This window comes from Eubalaena glacialis, chromosome 3, assembly GCF_028564815.1.
Source record: "Eubalaena glacialis isolate mEubGla1 chromosome 3, mEubGla1.1.hap2.+ XY, whole genome shotgun sequence".
Lineage (NCBI taxonomy): Eukaryota > Metazoa > Chordata > Mammalia > Artiodactyla > Balaenidae > Eubalaena > Eubalaena glacialis.
The window spans coordinates 74,005,750-74,030,529 of record NC_083718.1 but is presented as its reverse complement, the minus strand read 5'-3'; the positions used below and the strand labels follow the sequence as shown (position 1 = coordinate 74,030,529).

At 37.1% G+C, this 24,780-nt stretch overlaps 1 pseudogene; it reads left to right on the top strand.

Moving 5' to 3' along the window:
* The first annotated feature begins 556 nt into the window (after positions 1-556).
* Positions 557-1,148, top strand: LOC133087017 (transmembrane emp24 domain-containing protein 2-like; annotated as a pseudogene).
* The last annotated feature ends 23,632 nt before the right edge of the window (positions 1,149-24,780 follow it).

Genomic DNA, 24,780 nt, shown 5'->3' with positions numbered 1-24,780 from the left:
CAAGGAAATGTGTTTTGAGCAGTCATCACAGAGTTTTGGCCAGCCTTCTTGTTCTTTTCCTCTGCCTTGAGCAGAGAGGGACTTTTCTCTTACTCCAGATTGTGGGATAAAGAAGACACAGGGAGGAGAAGCGGAACAGTCACCAATATGTAATGTGAGTGAGAAATAAGCCTTCGTTGTTGTAAGCCACTGAAATTTGTGGGCTGTTTAACTTGAGGAAAGCTGAATAATGCACAGGGTCATCTGTGTCTTCTAGCATCAAGAGCCATTCTAACTATATTTACTTGAGAAGAAATGTTAAATGTAAAACAGTCTCTGTACAGGGAATTCCCTGGCGGTCCAGTTGTTAGGGCTCTGCCCTCCTATTGCAGGGGGCACAAGTTCATCCCTGGTCGGGGAACTGAGATCCCACAAGCCACGTGGCCAATAAATAAATAAATAAATAAATAAATAAAAAGTAAACAGTCTCCGTACTATCAACATTTATCATGTAGATAAACTATGAGGAAAACAAAATACAAATAATCTTATTTTGAGAGTCCATAGAAACTAACGAATCCTGGCCGCCCTCCTGGCCACTGCCTCGGGCTACTTTGTCAGCATCGATGTGTCAGCATCGACTCACATGCCCAGGAGTGTTTCTTCGAGCGGGTCACCTCGGGCAGCAAGATGGGCCTCATCTTTGAGGTGGCTGAGGCTGGCTGCCTGGACATCGACGTGGAGATTACAGGGCCTGATAATAAAGGAATTTATAAAGGAGACTGGGAGTCCAGTGGGAAATACACATTTGCTGTTCACATGGATAGAGCAGCAGCATTTAAGTTTTGTTTTAGCAACAGAATGTCCAACATGACTCCAAAGATAGTGATGGTCACCGTTGATATTGGGGAGGCCCCAAAAGGACATGGAAACAGAAGCTCACCAGAACAAGCTAGAAGAAATGATTAATGAGCTCGCAGTGGCAATGACAGCTGTAAAGCATGAACAGGAATACATGGAAGTTCGGGAAAGAATACACAGAGAAATCAATGACAGCACAAACAGCAGTGGTCCTTTGGTCCTTCTTTGAAGCTCTTGTTCTAGCTGCCATGACATTAGGATGGATCTACTACCTGAAGAGATTTTTTGTAGTCCGGAAAGTTGTTTAAAAAACCTTTTTCTGATGATCCCAAGCTCATAATTCACTGTTTACCGAACATCTTGGTCATAGTAATGTCAAAAAAAAAAAAAGAAAGAAAAAGAAACTAACAAAGGTGCCTTGCATCCACCTAATTTTGGACATCAAGGAGACTCACTTGAAATTCAGAATGCAGATGTCTGCATGCCTGCAATGCACCAAATGTCTGAAAAATTGTTGATTTGGGGGGCTATTAAATAAATGTATCAGTTATTTTAGTGCTTTTTATGCCTCCGAGAATTATTATGGTTTTATCTTTAACACATTTCTTCTAAATTAAATATGTCACGATTACCCTGGAAATAAAGTTAACATTTTTCATTCACTTGGTGTAGGAGCATAACCAGAATAGTAACATAAAATGACACATTTTTTAAAAAGTTGAATAAATCCTTTGTAATGCCTTTAATAAAAATTAAATGAGAAGCATCTGCTTTTATAGTAGGTTCGAATTTCTAAAGTTAACCTTATAAACAAATTGATGCTTAATAAGATTCCTTCCCTATTCCAAGATCAATTTCAAGTGTTGATACAGAAAATGGCTCATATTTTTATATACCTTGACTGAATTAACATGGTTAAACATAAATAATATTTGATTTCTCTAGGTAACCCTTCATAATGTAGGAGACTATTTATTAGCTTTCTTATCCAGAGGAGAGCTCCGTGATTCAGCATGTACAAGGGTGTAACCACAACCAAACAGCTAACGGAGGAGTTTAGGCAGAACAATAATTCATTCTGGCAGCCTTTCCACACACAAGAGATTTGCCAAAGCTACCTACCAATTTACTTCATGTGTTGAAACAAATTTTTAAGATTTAAGAAGTTTTGTGCCACTTGGAATTTGTTGCTTTGTTTTTTATTTTTGTCTACTCTTTCCCTCTCTCCCTACCCCTGTATTTTATAATTCACAACTATCTAAAGTCTTGGGTATATTAAACAGTCTTATAAAATAAGCCCCTTGAACAATGTAATTAACCAGTAACAGAAAAGGTCCTTGACACAGCCTCTGTCTTAGCTGTACTGTTCTCTCAGGTCTTGTCTTGATTACCAGAATCCTTCCTCACCAGAAGAAATTACAAATACATGCTTACACATCTGGAATCTATTGACTGAGGATCATCTCACAACCTAACAAAGCCTTATTTGCAGACTCTGGCAGTTTTCATTTTTCACATGCACATACCCTGCTTCAATACAAAGAGTCCTGAGTTTAACACTTTTCAGTTATAGAAAAAAAGGAATGAATAAATAAATGAATGAATGAATCAGTTGAATGAATAAATAGAATTATTGTGTGCTTGGGCTTGGTGCAATCCCAAAGTGGACTCTATTTGAGTCTTCTGTTATATGTCTACAGTGTTGCTTTCAACCTTGCATTCTCTATCAGCCTCTATTAAAGACAAAATATTCTGCCCAATTAAGACTTTTGTTAATTCAGTGGTTGCTGGATTAAAGTCCTAACTCCTACAACTAAAAGTCCTTGACTGCAGTTAGGCACAAGCTTTAATCTTGCTTTTGCCTTCTTCCAAGTTGGGGATAGGTTGATAATGATATAACACTTTCAGATGGTAGAAGCGAGTTCTCCTTTCATAAACATCCAAAGTGATTTCGTAGCCATAGAGTGTTTGCCCTTTACACCAGATATTTCACAACAAAGAAACTGAAGCCCAGGAAGTAATTGCCTCTGAGAGTAATAACTAGCATACAGATATCCTGATACCTCATCTACTCTACTTAGTTCCATCCTAATTTGGTTAAAAATATAGTCTTGGTTTTAACTGAACTACTGTACATGTTATTTTGAGTGCCTACTATGTACAAAACATGTTGTTAGATATTATGGGTGATTCAGGGATGTACAACACTGATTCCTTCCTCGAAGAAGCTTATCAGCAAGTTAGGGAGGCTGTACCAGACATGGAAAGTAAAGTGTTAGTGGAAGTCATAATAGGTGAGAGAGAATTAGTATACAGATAATGTGAGCTGCAGGTATTCAGAGAGGTAAGACTTATGAATGCTGGCATGGTCATAGTAAATTTCAAAGAAAAAGTGCTTTCTCCCTAATAAGAAAGCAAACAACCAGGTTTTTTTTTTTTTTTTTTTAATGGGTAAAAGATATGAATAGACACCTCACCAAAAATATACAGATGGCAAATAAGCAAATGAAAAACTGCTCAACATCATATGTCATTAGGGAAATGCAAATTAATATAATAATAAGATACTACTACACACCTCTTAGAAAAGCCAAATTGATAACAGTGAAATCACCAAATTCTGGTGAGGATGTGGAGCAACAGGAACTCTCATTCATTTCTGGGGAGAATGAAAAATGGTACAACCACTTTGGAAGACAGTTTGGCAGTTTTTCACAAAACTAAACGTGCTCTTACCATATGATCAAGCATATGTGCTCCTTGGTATACACAAAGGAGTTGAAAACTTATGTATATCCACATATGTTTATAACAACTTTATTCATAATTGCCAAAACTTGAAGTGATCAAGATGTCTTTCAATAGATGATTAGATAAGCAAACTGTGATACAATGAAATATTATTCAGTGCTAAAAAAGAGTGGGCTATCAAGCCATGAAAAGATATGAAGGAACCTCAAATATATATTTCTAAGTGAAATAAGCCAATCTGAAAAGGCTACACCCCATAATGATTCCAACTCTATGACATTCTGGAAAAGGCAAAACTGTGGAAGCAGTAAAAAGATCAGTGGCTGCAAGGAATACTGGAGGAGGCGGGGAGGGACAGATAAGTGGAACACAGAGGACTTTTAGGCACTGAAACTATTCTCTGTGATACAGTAATGATGCACACATACATTTGTCAAGATCTACAGAATGTTCAGCACAGAAAGAACACTGTTGTAAACTATAGACTTTAGTTAATAATAATGTATCAATACTGGTTCATCAATTGTAACAAATGTACCACACAATAAGGACATAAATAATAGAGGAAACGGTGTTCAGGGGGGATGGGAGACGGGTTACATGGGAGCTCTCTGTACTTTCTGATCAATTTTTCTGAAAAGCTAAACTTCTCTAAAAAATTGTCTTGTAATTGTTTCTAAAAAGTGGACTTGGCCTAGTTAAGCTTCATATAAGCCAGAGGGATTAGATAGGGAGGTTCAGGCAAGGGACACAGCAGAGCACAAAACCTAAAGGGAAAAGGGTGCACAGTAGGTCAGAGAGCAATAAACATCACCAGACAGGTCTGTGATTTCCCGTCCCTGCAGCTCTGAGTCTAAAGCCTCAAATTTGGCATCAACATAGCTGCATTTGAATCCCAGTTGCTTAAGGGCTGTATGAGCTTCATTAAAGCCCTAAAGCTTTCTGAACTTCTATTTCATCAGCTACAACATGGGGAAAATAACATATTCAGAATTGCAGAAAGCCTCAAATAAATTAATGTACTTGAATTTCTCTGTGAATTCTGAAGTGCTCTAGAAATATTAGTTGTTATTATCAAAGAAAAGAAGCCTTCCCACTGCTTTTATTGCTTTTATGGTGACCCTCGCTTGGCAACTGGCTGTCATATGACAGCACAGATCTGTCTTGTTGGAATGGAGTCACCTAAGTCTACCCCTCTGTCATCTTTCTTACAATGAAGTTTCTCCTAAACACTGCTTATTTGAATATTTGGCCAGTCTCTTGCTGACACACCAAGTTTCAGATAGAATCTGACATCCCAAGAGCAGCTTCAGTGGTATGAAGTCCCGGAAATCTGAGATGGCTGTGAATAGTGTCTGGAGAAGATCAGGTCTGGGATAACAGTCTTTGAACTTGATGATTTTCTTCTGTTTACTTCACAGTTCCTTCTCCATGACACTGTACTCTCTATCCCAATCTCCCCTCCAGTAGTGATTTGGTGATATGATATCTTCTGCTCAAAATCTCTACTAAAGAGAAAATCCAAGTTTAAAAGCAGCTAGAGATAGCTATGGGGACAGTTTTTACAGGTAATGTGCTCTTGTGGTTGAAGAGCATTACATCAGGCAGAAGAGTTCCAAACAGCCCACACTTTATCTTAAAAAAGTAGCATGCCCATTACGTGAAAACTAGACAGTGTATAATCATTCCAAATGGGGAATAAAGTTGTAGAGCTTCTTTTCAAAGATCCCATTTAATCTACACAAACCTTTGGTGAAGTGTGCTTCATACCAAATTTTACAGAGAATGAAACAAGCTCAGGATTTTAAGTGGCACCCCCCAAGCTCAGACTCATTTCTGAAAGGGGCAAAACTCTTATCTTATTGTGCCGCTGACTCTAAGCCTGATGGCGTGTCTGCTGTAGCCATTCACTGTTACTTCCCTCCCAAATGATAGACACTGATGTTACGGTTGTGACAGTCACTTAAGAATAAAATCCCAGCCATCACATTGTTTCGGGAAGCCCTAAACAATGTAATTTTACATATTATAAAATTAAGTTGAATTAAGAAAAAAGACCACAGTGGGGGAATATAGGAGTGAGACACTCACTTTTCCCGGGAGTTGGGGAGAGGCCAAAAAAGACTTCATAGAGGAAGTGACCTTTGAAGTGAATGCTTTATTGTTTGTCATTTTTCATGTATTTGTGTGTAATTTAGCTTAGTCCAAAAAGCTGAGTGAATGAATCCTTAAACTGTGATCCTCATGAATTTTTTGTCTCCAAACCCAGATCGTGGTATTAGCTGCACAACCCACCCAAATGAGAGACCACACAAGAACGGACAGGCATGGGGAAGATAGGGAGACGGTGAGTTTCCTTGGTGGTAATCAATAGTGTGGCCGCTGGAAATTTTACCTCTCTGAGCATTATTTGAAACTGAGGAAGACTTGGTGATTTCAAAATCATTTTCCATATCAGGATTCTACACAGAATTGCCAGTTGCCTATTACCCACATTGTGGGTATATTTCTTGAGCTGTCATTTTAAAGAGTCCCTCTTAAGCCAGCAAACAGCTATACTTCACAATTAGAATGTAAACCTAGATTGTGGAATTTACTAATTGTTCCTCACTGTTGTGGTCATTTAACCATAAAATATTCACAACCTAAGTCTTGTAACCCTTGGCCTTTCTTTCTCATGGGAAGGGGAGAGAATTGCTCGGAAAGATGACCTTCCCACTTGGGTCAACAAGAGCTGCAACTGGTTCTAAGGAGGGTGTCTTATTGCTGTCAAATTGACCGAAGTTGTCACAGGAGAAGCCTGCTGTCACTGTATCTTGCTCAGACCAGCCCCTTAGCTTGCTGAGTCAAGCTGTGCTGACTCCTAGTGATAGAATTTTAATGTGAGAGATGACAGAGGCCTTGGAGTTAATGCGTGCACAGAGGTGACAGTTTTGAATGTCAGCCAAAGCACAAAAGCCTGTCTGAAATTAATTTTGGGGGGGTGGCAGAAAGTCATAGGAAGATGGAGAGACATAGTATGATGGAGAATTGAGATTGGTTGAGTCAAATCTACTGCCATCTGCTACAATGAAAGCATCATTGTTCACAGACACAGAATATTTGAGCCTGGGAGGAATTCACCTCATCAGATAATTCTGCTGGTTTAATTTTTGATCAAACTAGTATGTAACTTGCCACTTTTAGATCTCTATGATCCCGTTTCCCTTTGTGAAAATGGAGTTGGAAAAAGTGGACATGGATCTCCTGATGATATGATCTAGAATTTAATCATTTAAGGGGGAAATAACAATTTTCTGGTAATAAACAAGCCAAGCGATTTTATGCATCTTAATCTTCCTTTTACACTGTAACTTATTAAGAACTCTCAAAATTTCCCCATTATCTAGAGGACAAAATTCAAATCTTTAATCTATCTGTGACAGGCAGAATAATGCCCTCTTAAAGATGTCCACATCCTAATGCCCAGAACCTGTGAATATGTTACATTACATGGCAAAGAGGAATTAAGGTAGCAGGTGGAATTAAGGTTGTTAAAATCAGCTGACTTTATGAAAGAGAGGCTCTCCTGGATTATCTGGGTGGGCCCAATGTAATCACAAGTGTCCTTAAAAGTGGGAAGAGAGGCAGAAGAAAAGTCAGAGTCAGAGTGAGTTAACATGAGAAAGACTCAACTGGCCATTGCGGGCTTTGAAGGTGGAAGGGGCTATGAGTCAAGGAATGTGGGCAGCCTCTAGAAGCTGAAGGAAAGGAAACAGATTCTTCTTTGCTACTTCCAGAAGGAATACAACCTTGCCAATACCTTGATTTTAGCCCACTCATATAAATTTATGTTGTTTTGTTATTTTAAGCTATTATGTTTGTGATAATTTGTTAGAGCAACAATAAGAAACTAATACACTTACCTAATACACTTAACTAATACAAAGACCTCAAGGTCTTTCTCAATGTTATTCAGCTTTGTCCTCACTTACCCTAGATGAACCCTCCTTCTGAACTCTGAACATTGGCCTCTAAACATGCTTTGTACATTACACGCTTTGTCATTCCATTTCCTGTGTCTGGAGTCAAACATGTTCTCTAGGGTTGATGAGGACTAGACACACCCCACTGAGGGGCTAGCTAGTGCCAGGACAGAGGGATGGGTCCTGGGGCTGGTTATAGTGAGGTATGCTACTTCAAGTGGGTTGAGAGAGGAGCATTCGTGTCAGGGTCCTTGAGAAAGGGCAGAAGCCAAAGAGGAAAAAACAATTTCAAGGCCGAGTCCAAAGACCAGTCCTAGAATTACAAATATGAGACAAGACTGAGATTCTGAGGCCAGATGGCAATAGAAAAAAATTCAAGGAATAAATGAGATGTTCTGGAATATCAGTGTCAACAGCTTCTGAGGGGCCTATGGCTCACTCTTGCGGTGGTCAGTGTGTGGGGTTACTTTGTGTTGACTTAAAGGTACTGTTTATGTGCAGATATGAGTGCCCTCAAGCATCTTCCATCACCCTAGTTCTACCCATCCTTCAAAGCCTAGCTCACGTCCAACCTTCTCCACAATGCTTTTCCTGAATATTCCAGTCCTAGTTATCTCCTCTTCTTTAGAAGTCTTTGCTTTTACTCTTTATATTCCCCCCTCATTTGGTAGTTGCAATTCACAGCTTCATATTTTTAATTACACAAAGCTATTGTATGCATAACTGTAAAAATTCACACAATATAGTAAGAAGACATTTAAAACCATTCAGAACCTTACCACCCAAAGGCAACTACTGTTACATTTTGGTATTTATCTTCTTAGACTGATATTCACTACTCCCTGCAATATTTTTTATAACATACTCATATACACAAAAATATATTTCATATATATTCTCCAAAATGAAACTTATTGCAGGAAATTCTACATCATATAAATTATTTTTATCAAGTTTATTACATATTAAATTACACATAAATTATTTGACATTCACAATACCTGTAGTGTTATTCTGACATATAAACTTTTTACCTGTATATATTTTTTCAACACAGTCAAATATAAGTACTTTGAGGTAAGAAAAAAAATTTACATATTTTTTTCTGTCCCCATTGATGCCTAGCATAGTACATTGAACATTTTAGAGGCTAAATAAATATATATCGATTGACCTGAAAACCCTGGAAAATCTTCCTACCTAGAGATGGATAGTATTTGCTATTGATATGTTTTCAAATTTTTACCAAGGAATTTCAATAATTATTTTTGCACAGAAAATTTTTGAAAAGTTGCACTACACTGCTCTTTTTACAGTGGTCAGGTTATTATAAATCTAGAGATTTGTCAATTAGCATCAGAATTACTTGTTAAAATGCGAAAGAAGATAAACAGAGATAGAATTCTTGTTAACTCATTAATATTCCCTATAATGAAAAATGTTGCAGGGAAGAAATAGCCACGGTAATACGTGTAATCAATCTAGCTGGGGAAAAGTGATGCAATTTGTTATCTTTATAGAGTTGCTCTGTTCGCTAGTCAGCTAGTTAGCATATTTATCAAATGCCTGGTTGGTGCATAATAGTGTACTGTTTCTCTGGACTTCATGTTATTTGTGCTTCATTCATTCATTCACTCATTCACTCATTCACTGTTCATTTTTTAACATGCATTTTTGGAAAACCTATTATGTACCAGTCACTGTGATAGGTGCTGGAATAATAAAGCTGAGCAAGACAGTTTTATCCTCAAGACACGCTCAGTGGAGAGAAAAACAGACAATCGTAAATTGATTTTGATGCACAAGCAGGAAGACTATCTCTACCTTCAAATAGTTTAAAGTTAAATAGAAAGAGGTTACTACAAAATAATGTAGTCTTTTTTTCGGATTGCAATGTTAGTCCCAAGAATGGCTGGTTTTGGCAGAAACAGAATCCTAAAATAGACTCGGTCATTGGAAAGACTGACAACTAAGGTGCAGGTTTTGCCCATGATTCAGAAGATATCAGAGCAGGTAGAAAGGTAAGTTGCAAACATTCATGCATGAAAGGCACTGTATTAGTTTACTAGGTTTGTCATACAAAGTACCACTGATTGGGTGGCTTAAACAATAGACATTTTTTTTCGCACAGTTCTGGATACTAGAAGTCCAAGATCAAGGTGTTGGCAGGGTTGATTTCTTCTGAAAACATCTCTCCTTGGGCTGTAGATGGCTGTCTTCTCCATGTCTTCACATGGTCTTCCCTCTGTGTGTGTCTGTATCTTAATCTCTTCTCACAAAGGCACCCATCATATTGGATTAGGGCCTAGCCGTATACCTCAATTTAATTTAATTACCTCTTTCAAGACCCTAGACCAAACTCAGTCACATTCTGAGGTACTGGGGATTAAGACTTCAACATACAAATTTTGGAGAGACAACTCAGCCCAAAATAGGTACCAAGGGTGATACTAAATCCTAAAATGAAAGCAAATCAAATCCAGACAAGGTATCTAGTTGGGTGCCTTTATGAGCCTAGTTAAGGTGTGGCTTGGTTAAGCTGCATTTCACTTTATAATTTGCTTGCATGCTACTAGATGAGTGTTTATTAGTGCAAAAGAGTGTATGCTTGATTTTACCTTTTAAGGTTGCTTTAAACATTCCTTGATGCCTTTGCCCACTGAAAACAACCATGAATTGCAGGAATAGGGAAGCTTGGGAAGGGGGAAGTCCCTTAAGCACAGTTGGAATGTGAAGGATTATTAAACCTAATTACAACTCCAAGGAGCTATCTTCACTGAAATTTTACAATAGTCCAATATTGGTACCCTAACCACGTAATTGAGTAAATTTTTATATCAGGTAGGATATAAAATGAAATAATAGAAATAGTACTAGATGAAGTAATAGGAAACAAAACTGAAGATAGACTAAAGAAGTATTTCTAATTTCCCTGATGTTAAGACTTATTGCTTAAAAATCACAGTTTCTATCATCTTGTCTTGGATGCTCTGTTTCTGGGGCTTAGGGTAAGACCCCAAAATTTGTACTTTTAAAATTGGTATCATAGGTGTTTCTTATATTTATAAAAGTTTAGCAAACAAATGGAGTCAACAATGTCAGTTTGGATCCAAGCTCTTTCTCTCTGCTCTGCCACCATTAGTTTGTTTATCATCAGTGTGGCCACAACACTCTCAGTCACAAAATGGCTGCTGCAGTGATAGGTGTCACAGTTAAGAGCAGAAGAAGAACTGTCTTTTCTGGTATGTTGCTTTGCTGAAAAGTAAGGAAGGAAGGAAGAAAGAAGGAAAGAAAGAGGGATAGAGAGAGGGAAGGAGGGAGGAAGGAAGGGAGGGAGGGAGGGGGGGAGGAAAGAAGAAAAAAGATGAAAGAAAGAAAGAAAGAAAGGGAAAGAAAGAAAGAGTGAGAAGGAGGGAGGGAGGAATAAAGTAAGGAAAGAAGGAAGGAAGGAAAAAGAATGAAAGAAAAAGAAAGAAAGAGGAAAGAAGGAAGGAGGGAAGGAAAAAGAAAGAAAGAAAGAGAGGGTGAGGAGGAGGGAGGAAAGAAGGAAGGAAGAAAGAAAGAAAATGAAAGAAGGACAGAAGGAAAGAAAGGGTGGGATGGTGGGAGGAAAGAATGAAGGGAAAAGAAAAGAAGAGAAAAGAAAAGATGAGAAAGAAAAGAAAAGAAAAGAGAAAAGAAAAGAAAAGAAGGAGGAAGATGAGGAGGGGGAGATGAGGGAGGTGGGGATGGAAAGAGAAAGGAATTTAGAAGTTCTCCAGTGTATCTCTTTAATTATTTCATCACCTGCCTACCTTTAAACCATGGAGAATGGAATTACCATGTTTCATTTAGATTTACCTTTGAACTGATGAGTTTACTTTCTCTAAGTATATATCTTCGCAGAGGTGGATAACAAGAAACAAATAGCAAGAAAGAGTGATAGAATATTTGTTGGGAAAACAATGGTGTCTGCTTCAAGTATGTACAGGCAAATATAATAATTTTACCAGTCAAAGTAGAATTAGAATTAGATAATTAGGGTTGTGAAGAAATAGCTAAAATTTACTGTGCTTATTATGTGACAGACCCTGTGTTCTAAGGGGTTTATGTTGATTAAATTATTTAAGCCTCACAACTACTATGGTATAAGTGCTGTTATTATTCCCACTTTACAGATGAAGAAACTGAAGCATAGAGACATTAATTAGTTTATCTAAGATCATATAGCTCTTAAGTGGCTGATCCAGGATCTGAACCCTGGCATTCTGGGCTCCAGAACTATACTCTAAATAGCGTTATAGTCTATATGAACAGATAATAAAGCAGAATCCCAAAATACTTAAAGTGCTTGTGTGGAAATTGGTGAAGGCGGCTTGGTGTTTGGTTGCATGGTTGACTTTGATTAAGCACCTTCTATCTGCAAAGAACTATACTAGGAACTAGGAAATTTCAAAAACAAGTAAGGAGTGATATGACTTTACTCAAGGAGTTTACAATCGAATGGAGTAAATAGATTGCAATCAATTAATTTTAATATGATATAAAGTAGAATATAGTGAAAACTACAAAGGACATGTTGGATTGAAGATAAAAGAGCAGTTAATTCCTGTTAGATGGATCAGAAAAGATTCATGGAGAAGGAAGGTTTTGCCGATGTGGATGTGGGGGAGAAAGGAGGACATTCCAGACTGAGAAGAGGTAAGAAATAATGGAATTGAGTGCATGTTATGTTGTATTCTGTGAATAGACTGATGTGGCTGTAATGTAGAGGACTTGGAGATATACTGGAAAGTGAGACTGTAAAGATACTAAATTTAAAGACGATACCATGTCATATGTGAAATTCACCTTCATACTTAGAGAACCATAAGATTATTGGGTAAGGTTGTTATGAGGATGTTGGGAGATTTATTTTGACTCTTGATTTCTGTCTATTGATAATACTCAAGAAAGACGTTCTCTCCCCTCCTCTACTTAAATAATTCATCTCCCACCTTTAGGGTCCATTTTAATCTTTTTTCTTGCTCATTTGGCCTTTATCAAAATCTGTCTTTCACTCCACTTATACTACTGAGTGATTGTTTTATCTTTTCAATTAGAATGAAATCTCAGAGAAGACAGATTATATTTTCAAATATTTTGGGAATCACCTACAATGCCTGACCCAGTTTTCTTTATTTAGTATCCAATCAACCCATGTGGAATAATGAGTCACAATAGAGCATTCTTTTTAGGACCTTTCAGGAATTTAGGTATCTTTTTACAGGGAGTTTGAGAGTGTTTCTTAGCCTTCACCTGGAGAGCTACTCATGGGTGAATTTCACCTGATATAAAATGACTTATCTACCAGTTTTTACATTTTCCTCTAAAGTCAGTTACAGAGAGGGCCAGGAAGTCCTTCCAACATCTCACTGACAATCTAGGGCAACTGTCAATGCTTCCAGCATCTTCATTTCTGACTCTCTCAAGGGTTTTCTTGATCTGTTACCATTCTGACATCTGTTGCCTTAATATCTTTCCTTTGGGGTGTCCATTCCATGAGCAGGCCTGGATGTGCACTTCTTCCCAAGGCAGTTGCTTCTTTGCTTGCCTCCCTTGGTTGTTTTCATGCCAGGTAGCTCCAACTCCTTAATCAAGACTTCTGCAATTAACTGGTATTATGTCATCATCCCTTTCTCTCAACAGTGTTTAAATTAATGAAGAATCTTTTCCCTCAGACACTTCATATCATTATTTCTTATCCTCTGACCTTGACTTGTAGTTTTTCCTTCCAGAAAAAATAAAACAAACACAAGCAACCAAAAACTTCCCTGAGATGGGTGTTTCTGACCCACTGGTTATAGAATAGAAAAGATACTACAGAACCTAGGGGCTCCCTCAATGGGTGTTCCTTGCTTGCTGGGCTTTACCCAACAAGGTCTTCATTGACATTCAGGAAGTAAATGACATTGCAAACCTCTTGATAACCCCACAGAAAACTTCTCTATTTATAGTAAACATTCTTACTCATTCATTTCCTACTTGAAAAATTTTTTTCCAAATTAGCCCCAAGAGTAAGCTTAGTGAGAAGTTATTAGGACAAAAGTTTTCCAGTGTAATCTTAGAAAGCCAATTGGTATTAATTCATAGAGGTCTTTTTATCTTCCTATGTGTTTCATGAAAACAGGGACTATACCTCTGCTATTTACCGTTGTAGTCTCGGTGTCCAACAGTGCTTGGAAACAGGTAGGTCAGGAATACAACAAGCTAAAATTCAACCTATTTTTCCCTATTCTTGATTTTATGACAGGCATTACTAATCTATTATAGGAGTCTTTCTACAGACTTGTCGCCTCTCAACATTGCCCCAGGAAGCTTCTGCAAATTGATTGGAGTTGCCATGCAGCAAAAGCCCATTTACCATTCTCATAGTTAGTGCTCAATAAATATTTCTCAATGATTGAAACAATATTCTCCCCTATGCATGACCCCTTCAACATCATCTCTGATAAATTACTATCCTGCTCCTATTTAAACACCTCTACATGATGAAGAACATGTTATTCCATAAGACAGGTTATCCCACTGTGATATAAATTAAACAGGAAGTTCTTTATATTTTGAAAAATCTGGCCTTTTCTAATTTATTAGTTCATTTTTACTAATATAAAGACCTATTGTTGCAATTGGCTAATGCTTTTGTAAGGATTGGTCTCTATTTGAATACTGTAAAAGATAGCCTTATCTAGTTTTCTCGATTAGTCCTTCAAAGGTGATCATAATCAGCTCTAATTAATTTGACATTTTCTTTTTAATATCTAAATTAAAACATTTTAAAAAACTAACTGCTGAACAATCAACGACAGGAAGACACTGGAACTCACCAAAAAATTACCCCACATCCAAAAACAAAGAGAAGCCACAATGAGATGGTAGGAGGGGTGAAATCACAATAAAATCAAATCCCATACTGCTGGGTGGGTGACTCACAAACTGGAGAACACTTATACCACAGAAGTCTACCCACTGGAGTGAAGGTTCTGAGCCCCACGTCAGGCTTCCAAACCTGGGGGTCCAGCAACCTGGGGGTCTGGCAACGAGAGGAGGAATTCCTAGAGAATCAGACTTTGAAGGCTAGCGGGATTTGATTACAGGACTTTGACTGGACTGGAGGAAACGGAGATTCCACCGTTAGAGGGCACACACAAAGTAGTGTGTACATAGGGACCCGGGGGAAGGAGCAGTGACCCCACAGGAGACTGAACCAGATCTACCTGCTAGTGTTGGAGGGTCTCCTGCAGAGGCAGGGGGTGACTATGGCTCACTGTGAGGACAAGGACACTGGCAGCAGAAGTTCTGGGAAGTATTCTTTGGCGTGAGAACTCCCAGAGTCTGCTATTAGCCCCACCAAAGAGGAGGTAGGCTCCAGTGTTAGATTGCTTCGGTCAAACAACCAACAGGGAGGGAACCCAACCCCACCTATCAGCAGACAAGCAGATTAAAGTTTTACTGAGCTCTGCCCACAAGAGCAACACCCAGCTCTACCCACCACCAGTCCCTCCCATCAAGAAACCTGCACAAGCTTCTTTGATAGCCTCATCCATCAGAGGGCAGACAGAGGAGCAAGAAGAACTACAATCCTGCAGCCAGTGGAACAAAAACCACATTCACAGAAAGATAGACAAGATGAAAAGGCAGAGGGCTATGTACCAGATGAAGGAACGAGATGAAACCCCAAAAAAACAACTAAATGAAGTGCAGATAAGCAACATTCCAGAAAAATAATTCAGAAAAATGATAGTGAAGATGATACGGGACCTCACACAAAAAAAAAATGGAGGCAAAGATCGAGAAGATGCAAGAAATATTTAAGAAAAACCTAGAAGAATTAAAGAACAAACACTTAGAAGAATTAAAGAACAAACAAACAGAGATGAACAATGCAGTGACTGAAATGAAAAATACACTAGAAGGAATCAATAGAAGAATAACTGAGGCAGAAGAATGGATAAGTGACCTGGAAGACAGAATGGTGGAATTCACTACAGCAAAACAGAATAAAGAAAAAAGAATGAAGACAGCCTGAGACCTCTGGGAGAACATTAAATGCAACAACATTCACATTATAGGGTTCCCAGAAGGAGAAGAGAGAGAGAAAGGATCTGAGAAAATATTTGAAGAGATTATATTTGAAAACTTCCTTAATATGGGAAAGGAGGTAGCCACCCAAGTCCAGGAAGTGCAGACAGTCCCAGGCAGGATAAACCCAAGGAGAAACACGTCGAGACACATAGTAATCAAATTGACAAAAATTAAAGACAAAGAAAAATTATTGAAAGTAACAAGGGAAAAATGACAAATAACATACAAGGGAACTCCCATAAGGTTAACAGCTGATTTCTCAACAGAAACTCTACAAGCCAGAAGGGAGTGGCATGATATATTTAAAGTGATGAAAGGGAAGAACCTACAACCAAGATTACTCTACCCAGCAAGGATCTCATTCAGATTCGACAGAGAAATCAAAAGCTTTACAGACAAGCAAAAGCTAAGAGAATTCAGCACCACCAAACCAGCCCTACAACAAATGTTAAAGGAGCTTATCTAAGTGTGAAACACAAGAGAAGAAAAGGACCTACAAAAACAAACCCATAACAATTAAGAAAATGGTAATAGGAACATACATATCGGTAATTACCTTAAACGTGAATGGATTAAATGCTCCAACCAAAAGACACAGGCTGGCTGAATGGATACAAAAACAAGACCCATATATATGCTGTCTACAAAAGACTCACTTCAGACCTAAGGACACATAGAGACTGAAAGTGAGGGGATGGAAAAAGATACTCCATGCAAATGGAAATCAAAAGAAAGCTGGAGTAGCGATACTCATATCAGATAAAATAGACTTTAAAATAAAAACTGTTACAAGAGACAAGGAAGGACAGTACATAATGATCAAGGAATCAATCCAAGAAGAAGATATAACAATTATAAATATATGAGCATGCAACATAAGAGCACCTCAATACATAAGGCAACTGCTACAGCTCTAAAAGAGGAAATCGACAGTAACACAATAATAGTGGGAGACTTTAACATCTCACTTACACCAATGGACAGATCATCCAAACAAAAAATTAATAAGGAAACACAAGCCTTAAATAACACAATAGACCAGATATATTTAATTGATATTTATAGGACATTCCATCCAAAAAGGGCAGATTACACTTTCTTAAGTGCACACGGAACATTCTCCAGGATAGATCACTTCTTGGGTCACAAATCAAGCCTCAGTAAATTTAAGAAAATTGAAATCATATCAAGCATCTTTTCTGACCACAATGCTATGAGATTAGAAATCAATTACAGGGAAAAAAATGTAAAAAACACAAACACATGGATGCTAAACAATACCTTATTAAATAACCAAGAGATCACTGAAGAAATCAAAGAGGAAATCAAAAAATACCTAGAGACAAATGACAATTAAAACATGATGATCCAAAACCTATGGGATGCCGCAAAAGCAGTTCTAAGAGGGAAGTTTATAGCAATACAAGCCTACCTAAAGAAACAAGAAAAATCTCAAGTAAACAATCTAACCTTACACCTAAAGAAACTAGAGAAAGAAGAACAAACAAAACCCAAAGTTAGCAGAAGGAAAGAAATCATAAAGATCAGAGCAGAAATAAATGAAATAGAAACAAAGAAAACAATAGCAAAGATCAATAAAAGTAAAAGCTGGTTCTTTGAGAAGATAAACAAAATTGATAAACCATTAGTCAGACTCATCAAGAAAAAGAGGGAGAGGACTCAAATCATTAATATTAGAAATGAAAAAGGAGAAGTTACAACACACACCACGGAAATACAGGGCATCCTAAGAGACTACTACAAGCAACTCTATGCCAATAAAATGGACAACCTGGAAGAAATGGAAAAATTCTTAGAAAGGTATAACCTTCCAAGACTGAACCAGGAAGAAATAGAAAATATGAACAGACCAATCATAAGTAATGAAATTGAAACTGTGATTAAAAATCTTCCAACAAACAAAAGTCCAGGACCAGATGGCTTCACAGGTGAATTCTAGCAAACATTTAAAGAAGAGCTAACACTGATCCTTCTCAAACTCTTCCAGAAAACTGCAGAGGAAGGCACACTCCCAATCTCATTCTATGAGGTCACCATCACACTGATACCAAAACCAGACAAAGATACTTCAAAAAAAGAAAATTACAGACCAATATCACTGATGAATATAGATGTAAAAATCCTCAACAAAATACTAGCAAACAGAATCCAACAACACTTTAAAAGGATTATACACCATGATAAAGTGGGATTTATCCCAGGGATGCAAGGATTCTTCAATATATGCAAATCAAACAATGTGATACACCATATTAACAAATTGAAGAATAAAAACCATATGATCATCTCAATAGATGCAGATAAAGCTTTTGACAAAATTCAACACCCATTTATGATTAAAAAACTCTCCAGAAAGTGGGCATAGAGGGAGCCTACCTCAACATAATAAAGGCCATATACTACAAACCCACAGCAAACATTATTCTCAATGGTGAAAAACTGAAAGCATTTCCCCTAAGATCAGGAACAAGACATGGATGTCCACTCTTGCCACTATTATTCAACATAGTTTTGGAAGTCCTAGCCATGGCAATCAGAGAAGAAAAAGAAATAATAGGAATACAAATTGGAAAAAAGAAGTAAAACTGTCACTGTTTGCGGATGACATGATACTTTACATAGAGAATCCTAAAGATGCCACCAGAAGACTATTAGAGCTAATCAATGAATTTGGTAAAGTTGAAGGATACAAAATTAATGCACATAAATCTCTTGCATTCCTGTACACTAATGATGAAAAATCTGAAACAGAAATTAAGGAAACACTCCCATTTACCATTGCAACAAAAATAATAAAATACGTAGGAATAAACCTACCTAGGGAGAAAAAATACCTGTATCCAGAAAACTACAAGACACTGTTGAAAGAAATTAAAGATGATACAAACAGATGGAGAGATATACCATATTCTTGGATTGGAAGAATCAATATTGTGAAAATGACTGTACTACCCAAAGCAATCTACAGATTCAGTGCAATCCCTATCAAATTACCCATGGTATTTTTTACAGAACTAGAAAAAAAAAATCTTAAAATTTGTATGGAGACACAAAAGACCCTGAGTAGCCATAACAGTTTTGAGGGAAAAAAACGGAGTTGGAGGAATCAGACTCCCTGACTTCAGACTATACTACAAAACTGCAGTAATCAAGACAATATTGTACTGGCACAAAAACAGAAATATAGATCAATGGAACAGGATAGAAAGCCCAGAGATAAACCCATGCACTTATGGTCAACTAATCTATGACAAAGGAGGCAAGGATATACAATGGAGAAAAGACAGTCTCTTCAAGAAGTTGTGCTGGGAAAGCTGTACAGCTACATGTAAAAGAATGAAATTAGAAACTCCCTAACACCATACACAAAAATAAACTCAAAATGGATTAGAGACCTAAATGTAAGACTGGACTCTATAAAACTCTTAGATGAAAACATAGGAAGAACTCTCTTTGACATAAATCACAGCAAGATCTGTTGTGATCCACCTCCTAGAGTAATGGAAATAAAAACAAAAATAAACAAATGGGACCTAATGAAACTTAAAAGCTTTTGCAGGAGAAAGGAAACTACAAACAAGACGAAAAGACAACCCTCAGAATGGGAGAAAATATTTGCAAATGAATCAACGTACAAAGGATTAATCTCCAAAATATATAAACAGCTCATGCAGTTCAGTATTAAAAAAACAAACAACCAATGAAAAAATGGACAGAAGACCTAAATAGACATTTCTCCAAAGAAGACATACAGATATCCAAGAAGCACATGAAAAGCTGCTCAACATCACTAATTATTAGAGAAATGCAAATGAAAACTACAATGAGGTATCACCTCACACCAGTTAGAATGGGCATCATCAGAAAATCTACAAACAACAAATGCTGGAGAGCGTGTGGAGAAAAGGAACCATCTTGCACTGTTGGTGGGAATGTAAATTGATACAGCCACTATGGAGAACAGTATGGAGGTTCCTGAGAATACTAAAAATAGAATTACCATATGACCCAGCAATCCCACTACTGTGCATATACCCAGAGAAAACCATAATTCAAAAAAACACATACACCCCAATGCTCATTGCAGCACTATTTACATTAGCCAGGTCATGGAAGCAACCTAAATGCCCATCAACAGATGAATGAGTAAAGAAGATGTGGTACATATATGCAATGGAATATAACTCAGCCATGAAAAGGAACGAAATTGGGTCAGTTGCAGAGACGTGGATGGATCTAGAGACTGTCATACAGAGTGAAGTCAGAAAGAGAAAAACAAATATGTTATATTAACGCATATATGTGGAACCTAGAAAAATTGTACAGATAAACTGGTTTGCAGGGCATAAATAGAGACACAGATGTAGAGAACAAACATATGGACACCAAGCAGGGAAGTGGCGGGGGGGGGATGGTGTGATGAATTGGGAGATTGGGATTGACATATATACACTAATATGTATAAAATGGATAACTTATAAGAATCTGCTGTATAAAAAAATTAAATAATATAAAATTCAAAAATTCAAATAAAAACAAAAAACAAACAAAAAAAAACCCCAGGTGACTGCTGTCATCAGAGATTAAGTAAAAAGATATTGGGAGACACACACACACACACACACACACATGCACACACATACACACAAAAGACATTTTAATGGTAACCCCAAAACACACATACTATAAAAAGTGGAAACAACAATATGAAATAAAATACATAGACAATAATATACATAGACAAATGTCATGAGGTTCTAGTGTTTAATACCCAAGATCTTTGCACTATGCTTTGGTCAAGTACTCAGCCATAGTGTTTGGTGTAATGTCTCTGCACAGATTCTGCTCTTACCTTCTTTGGTCACCCTGGTTGTTAGTGTCACCTAGAATCATCAATATTGGACAGGTCACTTTCTACTTCAGAGATGCTAAGTATGAAAAATATTTAGTTTCTTTATCAGCAATCACTCCATATTCTGTCCTTATAGACCATCTGACCTGTCTACATGGAATTCATCAACAGCATTTCCATCGATCACACATTCTCCATTTCTGTTTCAAATTGCCATTGTCCAGCTCTACACAGTTTTCTTTGGGCCATGAGAATGTTGTTGTAATGACAGGGACTTTTTAGAACTCTCTATCTTCATGTGGGGAAAAGAAATATTTCTGTACTAAAAACTGCCTGGAATATTCCCCTATTTGCCCAAAGCACTTTCCTCTTTGTTTTCTTTAGCTTGGTAAAACTGACCCTACTGAAAATAACCACCTATCTTTGAGAATCAGGGAAATGAGCAGAGCTGGAGCTTTAGTTTTTAAAACTGTTTCATTCTATGTAAGTTGGTTATAATTCTTTCTTTAGTCAAAGTGCTTTCATTGACATTCTTCTTCTTTACCTATCATGGCTAATGGAGAAGGGTGGGATTTTGCTGTCTACTCATTGCTAAAGAATAGAAATAAAGAATATATTTTTATGCATTGATCTTGAATCCTGAAGCCATGTTAACTCATTTATTATTTCTAATAATTGTAATGATTCCTTAGAATTTTCTATATACTAGATCATGTCATATGCAAACTGAAATAGTTTTAAGTTTTCTTTTTCAACCTGGATTTTTTTTTATGATACTACGGTTATGTAGGAGAATGTCCTTGTTTTTAGGAGATACGTGTGTTTTTATGTTCATTTGTCTCAGTATTTTCTAATTCCCTTTGTGATTTCTTTTTGATCCTTTAGTTATTTAGGTCTATGCTATTTGTGAGTTTCCCAAATTTTCACCTGCCATTGTTTTCTAATATTTTTCTGTAGTAATCAGAGAACATTCTTTGTATGATTTCAATCCTTTTAAATTTTTTGAGGTTGTTTTATGGCCAAACATATGGTATGGAGAATACTCAACATGTGCTTTGGAAGAATGTATATTCTACTGTTATTGACTGGAATGTACTACAGATATTTGTTAGGTCTAATTAATTTAGAGTATTGTTCAAGTCTTCTGTTTTCTGTTTATCTTCTGCATACTATTCTTTCCACTACTGAAAGTGAGGTACTGGTGTCTCCAACTATTATGGTTGAATTGTCTTTTTCTCCTTTCAATTCTATCATGGTTTCTTCATATATTCTGGATTTCTGTTGTTTAGGTATATATATGTTTATAATTGTTAAAACTACCCAGTGAATTAAGTCTTTTATCATTATAAAATATTTTTCTTTATCTCTAGCAATATTTTTATTTTAAAGTCTATTTTGTGTGATATTAGTATAGATATTTCAGGTCTCTTAAGGGTGCTGTATATGTGGTATAGCTTTTCCATCCTTTTACTTTCAAACAATTTGTATCTTCAAGTCTAAAACATGACTCCTGTAAATAGTATAATGTTGGATCTTGTTTTCTTTATCAAATCTGACAATCTGACTAATGATTGTATTGTTAAAAGTTTAGTATTGATACAGTTGGATTTACATCTGCCACTTTGCTATATGTCTCATATATTTTTTATTTCTTGTTTTCTTACTGCTTCCTTTGGCATTCATTAGATATTTTCTAGTGTAACATTTTAATTCAGTTAATACTTATAAAATTTTTAAACATTTTTAAATTGTTGCTCTGGAGCTTACAATATATATCTTAATTTATCAAAATCTACTTCAGATTTATACTAATTTAATTTTACTGTGATATAGAAATTTTACTCATATATCCCCATTCTCTCTTTTTCTGTGCTATTATTATTACATGTTATGTCTGCATATGTTACTAACCCATACATATGTTGTAATGATTACCACTGTATTTTTTTCTTTTAAAGAAGCTGAGAGTAGAAAGGCAAGAAAGTATATTTTTATAGAGTGTTCTGTTAACCTTTGTATTTACTACTTCTTTTTCTCTTCATTCCTTACTTTGGATTTGAGTTACCATCTATTATCATTTCATTACTTCAATACAGTTTTGTTCCCATCTATCTCCTTTGTGCTCTTTTTACAAATACATTGCGTTTCTATATGTTACAGTCCCCAAAATACAATTCTATGCATCTTGTTTTATGCATTTACCCCTTAAATAAAGCAAAAGAAGAAATGAGAATAATTATTTTTTTATATTGTCAATCATAATACGTACATAATTACCTGTTCCAGTGTTCTTGGTTTTTTTTTTTTTTTTAAAGCACACACATTTTTTTTTTTTTTTTTTTAATTTTTCCCTGTGTTGGGTCTTTGTTTCTGTGCAAGGGCTTTTTCTAGTTGTGGCAAGCGGGGGCCACTCTTCATCGCGGTGCACGAGTCTCTCACTATCGCGGCCTTTCTTGTTGTGGAGCACAGGCTCCAGATGCGCAGGCTCAGTTGTTGTGGCTCACAGGCCTAGTTGCTCCGCAGCATGTGGGATCTTCCCAGACCAGGGCTCGAACCCGTGTCCCCTGCATTAGCAGGCAGATTCTCAACCACTGCACCACCAGGGAAGCCCGTGTTCTTGGTTTTTATGTGCACATTAAATTTTTTTTCTGATGGTGCTTGATTTCAACCTGAATAATTTCCTTTAGCACCTATCGTAATGCAACTCTACCAGCAACACAATTTCTGTTTTTATCTGGGAAATTTTCCCTTCATTTTTTAAAAATATTTTTACTGAATGTAGATATCCTGATTGACACTTTTTCATTTAGCACTTTAAATATGTCTCTTAACTGCCTTCTGGTCTCCATTGTTTCTGGTGAAAATCAGTTGTTAATCTCATTAGAGTTCCTTGTATGTAGTGGGTTATTTTTCTCTGCCTCCTTTTTTGTCTTCATCTTCACATATGGTGAATATAATGTGTCTGGGTATGGATCCTTTTGTGGCTAGCATAATTGGAGGTTTTTGTGCTTCTTGGATGTGTAGACTAATGTTTTCACCAATGGGACGTTTTCATAATTGTTTACTCAAATATTTTTTTCTACATCTTTATCTCCTTTTTTCTGATTCTTCCATTATGCTTACGTTGATGCACTTTATTATGCCTTGCATTTTTCTGAGGTTTTCTTCATTTTCTTTATTCTTTTTTTCTTATGTTATGTGGATTTCATAATCCCTATCAATCTATCTTCAAGTTCACCAACTTTTTCTTCTGCCAGCTCAAATCTACTGTTGAGTCCTTTAGTACATTTTTTATTTCAGTTATTGTACTTTTCAATTTCAGAATTTCCATTTGTTTCTTTTTAATAATTTCCATTTCTTTATTCATATTTGCTATGAGTTATTGCCACCACCCCTTCCTTTAATTTTTTAAAGATGGTTTCCTTTAGATCTTTGAACATATTTATAATAGCTCTTTTGAAGTATTGTCTGCTGTGTCCAACTTCTCATCCACTCAGTGGCAGTTTTTTTTAATTTTTTTAAAGATTTTATCATTTTAAATTTATTTATTTATTTTATTTATGGCTGTGTTGGGTCTTCATTTCTCAGCGAGGGCTTTCTCTAGTTGTGGCAAGCAGGGGCCACTCTTCATCGCGGTGGGCAGGCCTCCCACTGTCGCGGCCTCTCTTGTTGTGGAGCACAGGCTCCAGATGCGCAGGCTCAGTAACTGTGGCTCACGAGCCCAGCTGCTCCGCGGCATATGGGATCCTCCCAGACCAGGGCTCGAACCCGTGTCCCCTGCATTGGCAGGCAGACTCTCAACCACTGCGCCACCAGGGAAGCCCCTTTTTTTTTAAAATTAATTAATTAATTAATTTATTTTTGGCTGTGTTTGGTCTTCGTTTCTGTGTGAGGGCTTTCTCTAGTTGCGGCAAGCGGGGGCCACTCTTCATCGCGGTGCACGGGCCTCTCACTGTCGCGGCCTCTCTTGTTGCGGAGCACAGGCTCCAGACGTGCAGGCTTAGTAGTTGTGGCTCACGGGACTAGTTGCTCTGCGGCATGTGGGATCTTCCCAGACCAGGGCTCGAACCCGTGTCCCCTGCATTGGCAGGCAGATTCTCAACGACTGCGCCACCAGGGAAGCCCATCAGTGGCAGTTTTTATTGCCTGTTTGTTTGTCTTTCCTATGGATAGATCATACTTTCCTGTTTGTTTGTTTATTTTAATGTCTTTTTTTGTTGTTGTTGTTGAAAAGTGGACATTTTAGGT